This window comes from Periplaneta americana, chromosome 12, assembly GCF_040183065.1.
Source record: "Periplaneta americana isolate PAMFEO1 chromosome 12, P.americana_PAMFEO1_priV1, whole genome shotgun sequence".
In the NCBI taxonomy this organism is placed as follows: domain Eukaryota; kingdom Metazoa; phylum Arthropoda; class Insecta; order Blattodea; family Blattidae; genus Periplaneta; species Periplaneta americana.
In genome coordinates, this window is record NC_091128.1 from 138,910,644 (window position 1) to 138,922,945 (window position 12,302).

A 12,302-nucleotide genomic window follows, 5' to 3' on the forward strand; every position below is an offset into this window, starting at 1 on the left:
ATCACCGTAAAAAACAGCTTGTTACGAAACCTAACAATAAAAATCCTTCACCTGACATAATTAGGAACATTAAATCCAGACGTTTGAGATGGGCTGGGCATGTAGCACGTATGGACGAATCCAGAAATGCATATAGAGTGTTAGTTGGGAGGCCGAGATGGGAAGATAATATTAAAATGGATTTGGGGGAGGTGGGATATGATGGTAGGGAATGGATTAATCTTGCTCAGGATAGGGACCAATGGCGGGCTTATGTGAGGACGGCAATGAACCTCCGGGTTCCTTAAAAGCCAGTAAGTAAGTAAGTAAGTAAGTAAGTAAGTAAGTAAGTAAGTAAGTAAGTATGTAAGTAAGTAAGTATTTTAAAAGAGGGAATTATATATGAAGGGTTCAGAATCATAGTGGGCCAAGCGCCATTTACTAAAACCGTAGAAAACAGGGGTTAAAATGAAGTTATTACCATAATTCAATGGAAACATATAGCAAGTAATATAAAGTATACACATTAAAACTAAATGATATGTCAATCTTCATTAAAGTATGGTATTTACTTAACTTTAACCTTTGCTTTCTCCGTTTTTAATAAATGATGCTTGGCCCACTATGACTCTGAATCCTTCATACATATATATATATATATATATATATATATATATATATGTAAATTTATACAAACATAATTACATTTACTCAAACCGTAACATTTATAAATTAATTCTTACCTATGGGCTAATGGAAAATGTCTAGTTCATATTCTTATTTGAATGCTTATTGATCGTAAATGATTTCATTTGTGTATGTATTCTGAATAGCGATTTAAGAAAATAATCCATAAATGCCAATATCACTCACAACATAATAAAATAACTAAATTGCTACGAAACTTATAAAACGTATATAATATGATAAAGTATTTCCCATTTTATGAGACTCATATTTAAGAATTATTATTATTATTGTTATTATTATTATTATTATTATTATTATTATTATTTTATTTTCCTCAAATAAAGAAAATAAAGTATTACTAAATAAAATGTCTTATCTGTCACAAAGTAAAAATTTAATCTTGAATTATTGCAGTCATTCACATAAACTTCTTCATGACTGTAATGAAAGAGAGTAGAGAGATAAAAATATCCATCACTCCCTCCTTGCACATCATTCATTCCCCCACAAACTACTATATATATTTGTCTGACGTGTGTTAAACGTCATACGAGAGAAGTTCAAATTTAAAATTAGCACACTCACAACATCTCAATATAGAGTGTGTTTAGAGTTGGAAATATAAATACTGAATTCGTAATCCTTAGATGTAGGTAGACTAGTTTATTGCCTCATCCTACGACATCAAGAACTTTCTCAAGTGCCCGTATCTTCTTTTCGAATGCCATTGATACAATCTGTCTATGATGAAGCAACCAGAGAAACATTCACATCTATACGAAAAGGATCTTCATGACCGTCTAGGAACTTAATTCAAACCCATTTCTGGGTCTTTTCCAGTCTAATACTTGACGAATGCACAATGAAACTCTTGTGACATGAGGTTAAAATGTCCACGAGTTATTGTAACACAGTGTCTTATAATTAGGGATTGAAGTTCGGACACCTAAACTATGAAGTTAACTACGTCGCGTCTTATACAAGTTGTGTTGTTTACATAAACTCAGGGTAGTACAGGGACTTGTACCGAGAAATGCTATGCTTGAATCAAAATATTGCTCGGTATAATCAGGTAACTAAATCTAATAATGTAAACGTATATTTAGGAAAGTGACTTATCGTTCCTCATTATTTTCTTTGTAGAAAATGGTGATACATTTTAAATAAAAATCAATTATGTACTTTAAGTGTCATTAATTTTGTTGCAATATACAACTGTGTACATTCGTAAATTGTCAAATATAAACCGGTTTTTATTGTCACTCAAATAAGGAAATGTCCTTTCGAAATTGCACGAAGTTATTGGTGCGACATTTTTAAATAGCATGATTATGTTGTTCTGTATTATCTTGCACATGTTCATTATTTAATTCATATTTCACTTCACATAGTTTCAAATATGCAGGATTTTTTTTTTTTTCAAGAACACTCTTCAGTGTTAATTTAACTCTTTTATTGTTATAACAGCTGATCATATAGAATTTGAAGTTATTTCTCAACACGAGAGTAAGTATTGCATACGCGTGGTTGTTGAAGTTGGCAATTTCCTAGACGTACACTTTTCAATGAAGTGTTCAAAATGGGGATTCTCAAGTTTATGAAACGGAATATTCGCACATATCATCATCAGATACAAGTCACAATACTCGAAATCGAATCACTAAACAATTTCAGATGTTCGATGTGTCTTTTATAGTCACTAACTTATAGTTTTCTAAATCAGGACACTTATTAATAGGCTCCGTATTTCAGCTACCTAAAGACTGAAGTTAAGGGTATATGTACTTGAGCGACCACGAATATTATCAGAAAATGCAGGCTCTAAATTTCTAAAATTTTTATAAGGATATTAACTCACAATTGGACAAAAATTACAAGGTGCCACAACAAGACTTATTAGAACTTAAATATCTGATAAAAGTATAAAAAAGTTACTAGTAATATTTTTTAGAATTCACTTTTTACTTTAAGTTAAATTTTACAAAATATGAAAATTTTCACACACATTATTTCATAACTCCACAACCATTATATATAGGATTCTGAAATTTTGTACACTGATTTATCATGCATTTATGCAAAAGGTAGACTACAATAATGCCCATTTCTTTGAAAATAGAAAAATTAGGTCACAAAACATTATGTAAATTTTAATATATTTCATATAGTACAAATAAAAAATTAATTGTATTAAAATAAACAACTCTACATGTCTGAGAGTAGTCTACTGTTCAGAGTGTTTATTACATGCAGGAAAAATATTAAAAATGTCAGAGAACTATAACAATGTTACGGTTACCAAATGATGTAATTGCAGAATTTTTTTGTTTTGTTCTTTTTTTTTTTTCGTACTTTGATAAAACTGGTTTGAAAAATTTTATTAGTAATCTTTTTTCTAATACATTTATTAGATATTTAAGTTCTAATAAGTCTTGTTCTGGTACCTTGTAATTTTTGTTCAATTGTGAGTTCATTTTCTTATAAAATTTTAGAAATTAAAGCCTGCATTTTTCAATAATATTTGTGTCGTTCGTTCACGTACATATACCCTTAAAGACCCATTGGGTATAAAGTACGCTGAACACAGGTAATGCAACGGTTAAGGATATAAACAAACAGGTCGTCGCTGCGTGTTCGTGGAGTATAGTCAACTCCCGACATTCTGAAGCTATACTAGTAAACACATGCTTGAGCCGTGATGTTCATTTTCGGCGTGATCTTTGCAGTGAATAATAACGTGCATTCGTAAGTTATGGAACTTGAACACATGCGGATGTCACTTGAAATTATTTTATATAACTAGAAATTCTTTCAATAGCACATGACGTTATTGGTGCATGATGAAGTACGAGATATTCATATTGTCCGATTTTTTTTTGTGTGTGTGTTTCATTAGGATATTGCACGTCGCTCATCACTGAAAACTCACTAATTTTCTATGTACTTTTTTTAGAAATTCCCTAAAATGTAGATTATGTAATTAATTAATTGGGATGTTAGCACTGAAGATTATGGTAGACTACACAAATCCATGCTAACCGTCGAGTTAAAATCTTCATAATTTTCAGATCATAATGGTACTGGTTCAATACACTTTCTGTGCCTTTTGGTATTGCAGACGGCAAATTGCAATGTCTTTCAGTGCACTGTTTTTGTCACTTTTACATTTATTTTACATAATTGATATGTAATAGTTGGGTCACTGCTGAGAAGAAACTGCCTACTGAAGGATGCACTGGAAGGAATGGTGAACGGAAGAAGAGTTCGGGGCAAAAAATAGCAGATGATAGACGACATTAAGATATATGAATCATGTGAGGAGTCAAAGAGGAAGGCATAAAATAGGAAAGATTGGAGAATGTTGGGTTTGCAGTGAAAGACCTGTCCTTGGGTAGAACACTAAATGAATGAATGAATATGTAATGTTGTCTATATTGACAGTGAAAATATTAGTTCAAATATCCTCAACTATGTCCTGCAATATTACACGCTTGAGCATCTTACCTAAAGTATTTTCCCTCTGCAACGAACCTTCAATCAGCCACAAAGATTTTGTTATTGAGGAAGAGGGCAGATGATGTGTAACTATTTTATATACGAAAGTACCTGTACCTGCGCTGTGACGTCACATATACTTCGAATCAGGTAACCTCATTCCAGTTTATAGGTAGCTGAAATACGGAGCCTACTGATAACTGATAAATGTTTCACAGAAAATGTGACGCCCTTCTGCTCCTTCCCCTGCCCAGCTGACTTCTGTGGTGAGGTACAGAGCATAGACTAATCAATCTTCTCACTACCATTTCTTTCTCAAACTAATATCAGTACAATTAATTTAATAATACAATGATCAATGTTATAAATTTTGTAAATTCTGGTGGTCAGAAAGGAATAATCTTTCAATGAAACTTAGCATAAATTAATTAACGATTTTGGCTTCAGGAAACTACAACACGCTGCAAAATGTCATTAATCAAGCAATTGATAATTAATTAAATTATTTGTTAACATATTACGCTCTTTTCATAGTGTACCAATACTGCTTAAGTCTTAAGATTACGCCATGCTATTAATATTTGTGTTAGTTAAATGTATGAACTTAAAAAAATAATTGGAAAGGTATTTACGAGTAAATCTGTTGGGACCGGGCCCTCGTCTTATGGAAATAGTAATATGCGTTACAAGAGCGGTATGTTGAAGTTTTCATGTTCGAGGAAAAGTTTGAAAAAACGAAAAGTAGTTGAGCTTTTTTAATTTCCGAGAATTGAAAGAAAACATACCGCTCGTGTATCGCACATTATTTTATGCGAAGATCGTTTATTACATACCTGAAAGAGGAATTTCTAATTAGTTGCAATGAAATCTCCATCTTGGTTTCTGTTCAATGACGGCAAATTTGCAAAACAGAAATATCTATCTTCAACATTGTTGCTTTAAAATGTTTTCTGTGTTTACTATACTCCAGCAGGCCGTGATATACGTCTGTCTTTTTTTCCCCCAGTCTATGATGAGTCTGGAATCGTGTTCATTTTTTCACGGTTTCCTTAATGTTACTTGCATCATGAATGCAGTAACTTTAGTGGAGTTGTAGAGTTTACTTAATTTTTGCAAATATTTAAAAACAATAATTAACGGTGCAATTTAGGTGAAATTGCAGTGGTAAGTTTCCAATTTATAATTATTACTATATTGAACGTCTCTAAAAATAATATGTTAAAAGCCTAAAGCAGTAAAACCAATATGTCACTTAAGCGGTAAGAAGAGGGAAATTGTTATGTGTGTTAGGTTGGGAATACTGAATGTGGAATTTTAGACTTTCCGCGGATTGGTTTTGTGCGTAAACCATGCAAATACGTACGATCTCGCACAAAATAATTTACTGGGCCGCGATCTCTCAAAGGTTGAAAACCACTGTTCTGTACGATGTTATATGTCACTTATACCGTTTTTTTTTCTGAATATGGGACATGACATTAGCGCTGTGATCGGAAAAATAACTGAATATCACATAGCGTGGGAAGCCTGTTGCTATGGTAACAACAGTTGAGTTGCCAAATTTACAGTTCCCACGTGGTGAGTGTTCTGTAGCTCTCTTTTGACGCCATTCGTTGTGCACACAGTGTCAGCCATTAATACGTCTCGTGTTTCATTCTCTGTCGATTTTTGTATTCTTTTAAAACTTCGCGTCAATAATTTTTATGAATGAATGTTTTAACGTCAGTCATGTAACGTCACCTGGTATCTCGCATCAGCTGATAGCGTGGACGCCCAAATTGGCAACGTAACGCTGTAGTTCCAAGTACGACCGTTTAACTGTCAAGTTCCATCTTTTGAAAAAACAGGTATAGCTCTAGCTTGTATAATTTCTGAGATATAAGCGTTTGCCACGGCATGTCGAAAAGTATCGCATGTCGTTTTCATACTGCCATCCATTCCGCGGACCGAAAGTATTCACGTCAAAACCTTTCATGTCAGAACGTTACAGTTTCCTCTTCTTGTAGATAGAGTATTGACGTTTCACATCAAAAAATAAATAAATAGATAAATAAATAAAATGTTAGACATATATAGTTTGTTGAACGAATTTTTAAATTAGAAAGGTCCTTATCTATGGAAGAGATTTACCGTTGTGTAGACTGAGCTAGTGAGCTACTGTATATTCAACTAAAAAATAAGATTTTGTTGAATTTTGAGTTAAGTTTTTTATTTTCTACTTGCCAAAAGAAAAGCTTAAAATTGAAATAAGATGTATTAGAAATTTTGGTGGCAATTTTTCCTACTGGTTACTCTCTGAATTCATCTCTGGCATCAAATTAATCGTACCGATAGCTTACCTTTCTTGGCGTTTCCACGCATTCCGCGCGGTTTCCACAACTACCTCTCTTGCCTTCCGACAGAGGGCAATATCTTCGGCCATTTACTGTAGTGTGCTACTTACTGATCTGTAGCGGAAAATGACAATTTTTTTAACATTATATAACGACGCGGTATAAATTACGAAATTATCTAGGGTAGATGGAATAATGCTGATCTGTAGCGGAAAATGACAATTTTTTTAACATTATATAACGACGCGGTATAAATTACGAAATTATCTAGGGTAGATGGAATAATGCTGATAGTGAGACGAATCAGAGGATTCGCCATGGGATTACCTGACATTCGTTTTACATTTGAGGAGAATTTAGGAAAGAATTTAATGAAGTAATGAGAGATTGCAACCCACTTTCGACCGCAGCCGTGGATGAGTAGACAAAGGCGTTAACGCCCGAGCTACACCAGTGGCTAAGATTGTTGTTAACTTAAGGAGTATTTTATTAGAGGATATAGGCTATAGGACTGGGTATGAAGCGGATTGTGTCCTTGTAATTGATACAATACCGGTACCTATTATTCCAGCATCTGCCTGAAGAATTTTTTTTATTTGTTATCCACTGTTAAGATGAGAATCGAACCAAGATGGTTTGACGCTGCTAATCTAGTAGCGTGCTATAGATTGGATACTAATTCTTCGCGACTTTTTTTTTTTATTATTGTCACTTCTGTCAGTACAAGGACACCATACTTAGCTTAGTTGAACTGCATGTTTAAATCTATACTACTGCCATCTTTTAAAGAACTCTGAAATTAAAGCGGTCCATAGAAGCGGGATGGAAGTATGTTCGAAAGCGGATGCTAGATAGCAGCAACAGTACTTTGATCTGTGGTGATTTAAGATGGAAGGAGAAACTGTGTCTGGAAGAGTTGCAAGTGATTGAAAGTGGTATTTTGTGTGAATGGTAAAGTAGACAGCTATTGAAAACAGCGAATTATAAGAATTATAAATAACGTTTTCACATTGTCATGTCATTTCTCGCTGAATGCTATGTTGTGTACTTATTACAAAGCTTTAAATCTTCTGTAGCCTTGAACATCATTGTATTCATATCAAAAACATAAAGTAACTTATCTGGCCTTGACTTCTCTCTCTATTCATTTCCTGTTACAGTAGTGACAGACCATATATGAATTATAGCAAAGCTGAAGTTAAATAAGTTTTTATTGCTAGTGGTTTCTCTGGTGTGAGCTTCAGCATTTATGTCATACATTACTACTGAACTAAGCAAGAATTCCTGTTCTTTTTTTATATTTATAATATAGCTACACAATTCTGCCTCGACATCTATGATAAAGGTTTTAGATTGTCTTCTAAAAAGTTGAATTTTGTAAGGTGGAGAGGTGAAAACTTAATAAACTTTATTTTTGTTTATTGGCAGATTAAGAAGAAAATTTTAATTACCTGTACAGTAACTTACAAAATTGTCATGTTTGACATTTATAACATTACATTTAGTGGCAGTAACAAAAAATATTGCCTTAACAACAGATTGAAATAGAGATTCTGTTTTTATTTATTTATTTTGTTACATTACTAAATTGACTTCATGTGAAATAACATTTAATAGCGACGTTTTCAGTTAGTCTATTACTTAATATTGCCGGTATGGAGAAATACTAAGACTGTGAATTAGATTATTTGAAATTTCAGGTAGGATAAGTAAGAAAGTGAGCAAATTATTGAATTTATATTCAGTGTGAAAGATGAAAAATAAATTTGATTATAGCTACATAGGGCCTAGGCTATATTAAGACTACTGTGTGCAATATATTGTTATAATATCAAAATTAAAAAAGTAAAGTAGGCTAAATAAACTTGTTCTTAAAGGAATAAATTCAGCTATGTCTCTGTGTAACATTTATACATACTTGTACAATTAATTTTTGTTACTTCAGAGAGTGTGTAAAAAGGAATAGTAGATATATAGCCTAGACCTACAGTACACTATATCGGCCAAGTGTCTCAGAAGAATTATTAACAGTTCAATAGAATTTGTAACAAAAATACCCAAAGTTGAATCTTGAATGAATTAGTGTGATTAATCGCTCAATAGAAGTGGAAATGGGACTGCTAAAATTTAAGTAGGCAAAGTTAATTGGAATGATTCACTTGTGTTCAACAATCTCGTGATAGGCCTATTACCGGCATAACAGGGAAGTCAAATGTCATAGGGTACATTTTAATGAAGATGATGTCTAACAAGGATGTTAAGCTGTTATAAGAGAAACTGTTTGAATACAACTTAGTCTTCAAGATTTCAATATAACAGCCATCTTTATAGCCATTAACTGTCGAGACTTACCTTTTGAAAACTGGTTTGACTTGGAGATGAACCTGTAATAACCTATTTAAGTTTACTTCTTATAGGCTAATTTGTATATAGCCAGTAAGTTGTATGGTGAAACGTACATAACCTAAATGTGTTGTAAACGTTTATATTTTTAAAATCGACATTATTCTTATAACTTAGCCTGTGCTTATGAAAAAGTAAACAATTATGCTGTACAGCTTGAATACTCCAATATTATGCGACACTGATATGAACTGAGAAAATGACAGCAAAAAGGGAAAAAGAGGTTATGTTCACTGATTGTTAATCTTTGGACGTGCTGTATGTCTGAAAACATGATGTTTTAGAGAATGTAGCTGTCTGCTTTTGTTGCCAAGTGAAGAGAATTGAATCTTCTTAATTGGAAACCAATACGTCTAGGTTATAGCCTAGGCCTATATTCCAGTCAATAAGAAGAGATAAGGTTTCTATTTGTTGAAATTAGTGTCTTTATATTTGACCCTGTTAGGCAGGATACCCTCTTGAAATGTTGAAGAAAGTAGTTATCCATCCAGCGTTCGAAAAATACAGTGGCTATTTAAAAATATATATATAGGTATGGATAATAATGGTCAAGTCACCTGTCATATTCACGATATTACAGACTTAGATGCAGTTTAAATTTTTCATGGATAAATTCATATCCTGTTAGATCATGGCTAAGCTAATGTGACCATAGGGGCCGTTACACACTTCAGCGAGAAATATGTAATATGTTTGTTGAGCTATGGAAAATGCTTTCCTTTAGCATGGAGTAATGCTCGAAATAAGACATAGCTGACATTGGCCGGCTAGCAATTTTTTGAAAACATAGCTACATATTTCCCGTTCCCACAGACAACCTAACCTAATTGTAGCCTATAAAATTTATATTAGGCCTACGTGAATGAAATTGACCAATTAATAGAAATTCAGATGTTCAAATTGATGTAACTTTATTTCTATCAATGCATATCAAGCATTATTATATACAAAGTCTTTGATTAAATTGTCTTCCATATGATGTAATAAAACTCGTGTTTTAATTATCCATACAGAGATGGCTCCACTGGGTAGCAACATATTTCTTGCTGTAGTGTGAAGACGTTAGGCTAAGAGTGTATTCTGAATCTCAGCATTGAGCAATCTGATGGTATCACAGTATTCCGAATTTCAATGATGACGTCACTGATGTTCCACTGGTGTCGCACCAGTTCCATCAGCTTGGAGAGGTGGTGGCAGGCTCCATCAGTGAATCTGATTGGTTCTTGTATAAGGCGGTAATTAGCAGATGAATGACATCGTGCACTTTTGTGTCATGGCAGTCTGTTCTGCTTAGGTTCTGCTGTATTGTTTGTAATGAGCACAACGTAAAAAAAAAAAAAATACGTTAATGGTTTATGAGCGAACATGTCAAGGGATCAGTTATTATTACTGATTCAAGAAATAAATTGTTTATGCTCTCTTTTCTTTGAGCGAGGTGACAGGATGGAAATTTCACAAAATCTTGCTAATGTAGCACAGACAACAACTTGTAGAGCTGCCATGTAAATCATTGAACCTTCCAGCAATTTTGTTCCTATTTCGCTGAAGCATGACGTCATTGATGTCCACCAGTCCGGTGAGATTCGAAATACGCTCTAAGATAAGCTGTGTTCACACATTACATAGTTCATAGCTCTCGCTGTAGTGTGTAACCGGCCTAATTTTATATGCCAAAAAGTGATACAACAACACTTCTTTGATTTAAAAACAGGAAAGGTAGACCTACAACAGATCAGTTCACCTCATAATATTATAAATATTATAATAGTATACCTATATTAACTGACACATAACTACAGGAGTCCCAATAAAAGTTCCTAGTGTTTTTGTCGGCTGACCAGTGGCAGATCTCCCCTGATACCACCACTGCTTGCATCAGGAAACTCACGGCACTTTGTCAGATTAAAACTGGCGTAGGTCCTTACTATGTTATACTAATAACATTCGGCACTCATTCTCCTGTTGGAAATGTTGCCCATATTGTGTGATATTTAATTCACAGAATCTATTTCCTTAAACCTGTGCACTAAATTCGGATTGTTTCTCTACACAGAACTGGGATTTTAAGGAAATTTAGATCTGAAGCTTTCCCTTCACCAAAAAATTGTAAGCATATAACTATTGACTTGTTCCACATCTTAAAGTTTCAATGCTAACACAGTATAATCTCTATGCAATAGGCTACTATAAATGAAATTAATGAAAATATGTCGCTACGTTTTCAAAATGTGTACACATTCTCGCATTGAATTATGTAGCCATTACAAATAACAACACAACATAAACTCCACTTATTATTAGCTGTCACTGTGTACTTTATCGGCTGTGAAAGTCAGACTGCTGACTGGCACATTAATTTTGGGCGACGGGGATTCACTAATCATGCAGCTATCACGTGGTGACCTCTGTCTTTCTTTCTCTTTCTCTTGACAGTAGACAAAAAGAGAGCTGATGCCAGAAGGATAAAGTAAACACCAGTCAGGAGTGATGAAAATATAAGTATTAGGAGATTCACCAGCTATACAGATAAGGACAGACGAACTTGTAAGAATAGTCAAATCAGCATCTTTAATGGTATCATAAAACAGGGATATCCAATTTTGGAAATAGAAAAAGAAAATGTGTAGCAGTACAAGGGAGAACTTTAGACTTAAATTTCCTGGCTGCACTGTTCCATGTAAAAAAACAATACTAAGTTTAGTGAATTTAGATTTAATGAAGCAGGTCTTGTGAATTATGTATCACACAAAATGAATAACACTTCCAACAGCTACTGTAATGAGGGTGAGTACTGAATGTTATTAATATAACATAGTGAAGTGCCATGTGTTCGCAGATGCAAGCAGCGGCATTTACAGGGTGGATCTGCTCCTGGTTAGCCGACAAAACCACTGGGAATGTTTGCTGGGACTCACTGTATAATATTTATGGTGATACAATTTGAATTTATTGCAATTTTTATGTATAAAGTTTAATAAGGCAATGTAATAAATTTGTTTCAGTTTCAAAACATTAAAATCAGTGAACAAAAGGTCGGATGAGTAATCAATTGGTTTATTAAGACATATTTTAATTATTTTTTTCTGAATAAGTATTAGTGGAGTGAGATTAGAATTACAAGCATTTCCGCACCCTAAAATGGAGAATGGATTGAAATAAAGCTAAATAAATTAGACGTAAAATATTAACTGGTAAATATGACCAAAGTATAACAAAGATATAAATGTTTTACGTAATCTATTGCATAAGTATGTAATATGTTTATTACATCGTAAATGCTGATCGACCGTAATGCCTAAATACATAACATCTGAGGATTCGATTAATATGGGACATTCACAATTTTGAGAAGAACAATCAGAATGGTGAATTTTTGAGCTTAAGAAAAGATTGAGGAGATTT

The 12,302-nt window shown here is 33.4% G+C and overlaps 1 protein-coding gene across 7 annotated transcripts in view; it reads left to right on the top strand.

Moving 5' to 3' along the window:
* The window catches only part of Ask1 (apoptotic signal-regulating kinase 1), a 155,014-nt gene that overhangs the window by 20,259 nt on the left and 122,453 nt on the right, over positions 1 to 12,302 (top strand). The window contains exon 1 of one of the 7 annotated variants that reach the window (XM_069842137.1): positions 7,346 to 7,448. The exons of 5 other annotated variants lie outside the window; for them this stretch is intronic. The gene's annotated coding sequence lies outside the window, so the exon portion shown is untranslated. Of the gene's footprint in view, positions 1 to 7,345; positions 7,449 to 12,302 lie in introns of those variants that run through there. One more of the 7 variants, XM_069842142.1, reaches the window with a different exon arrangement.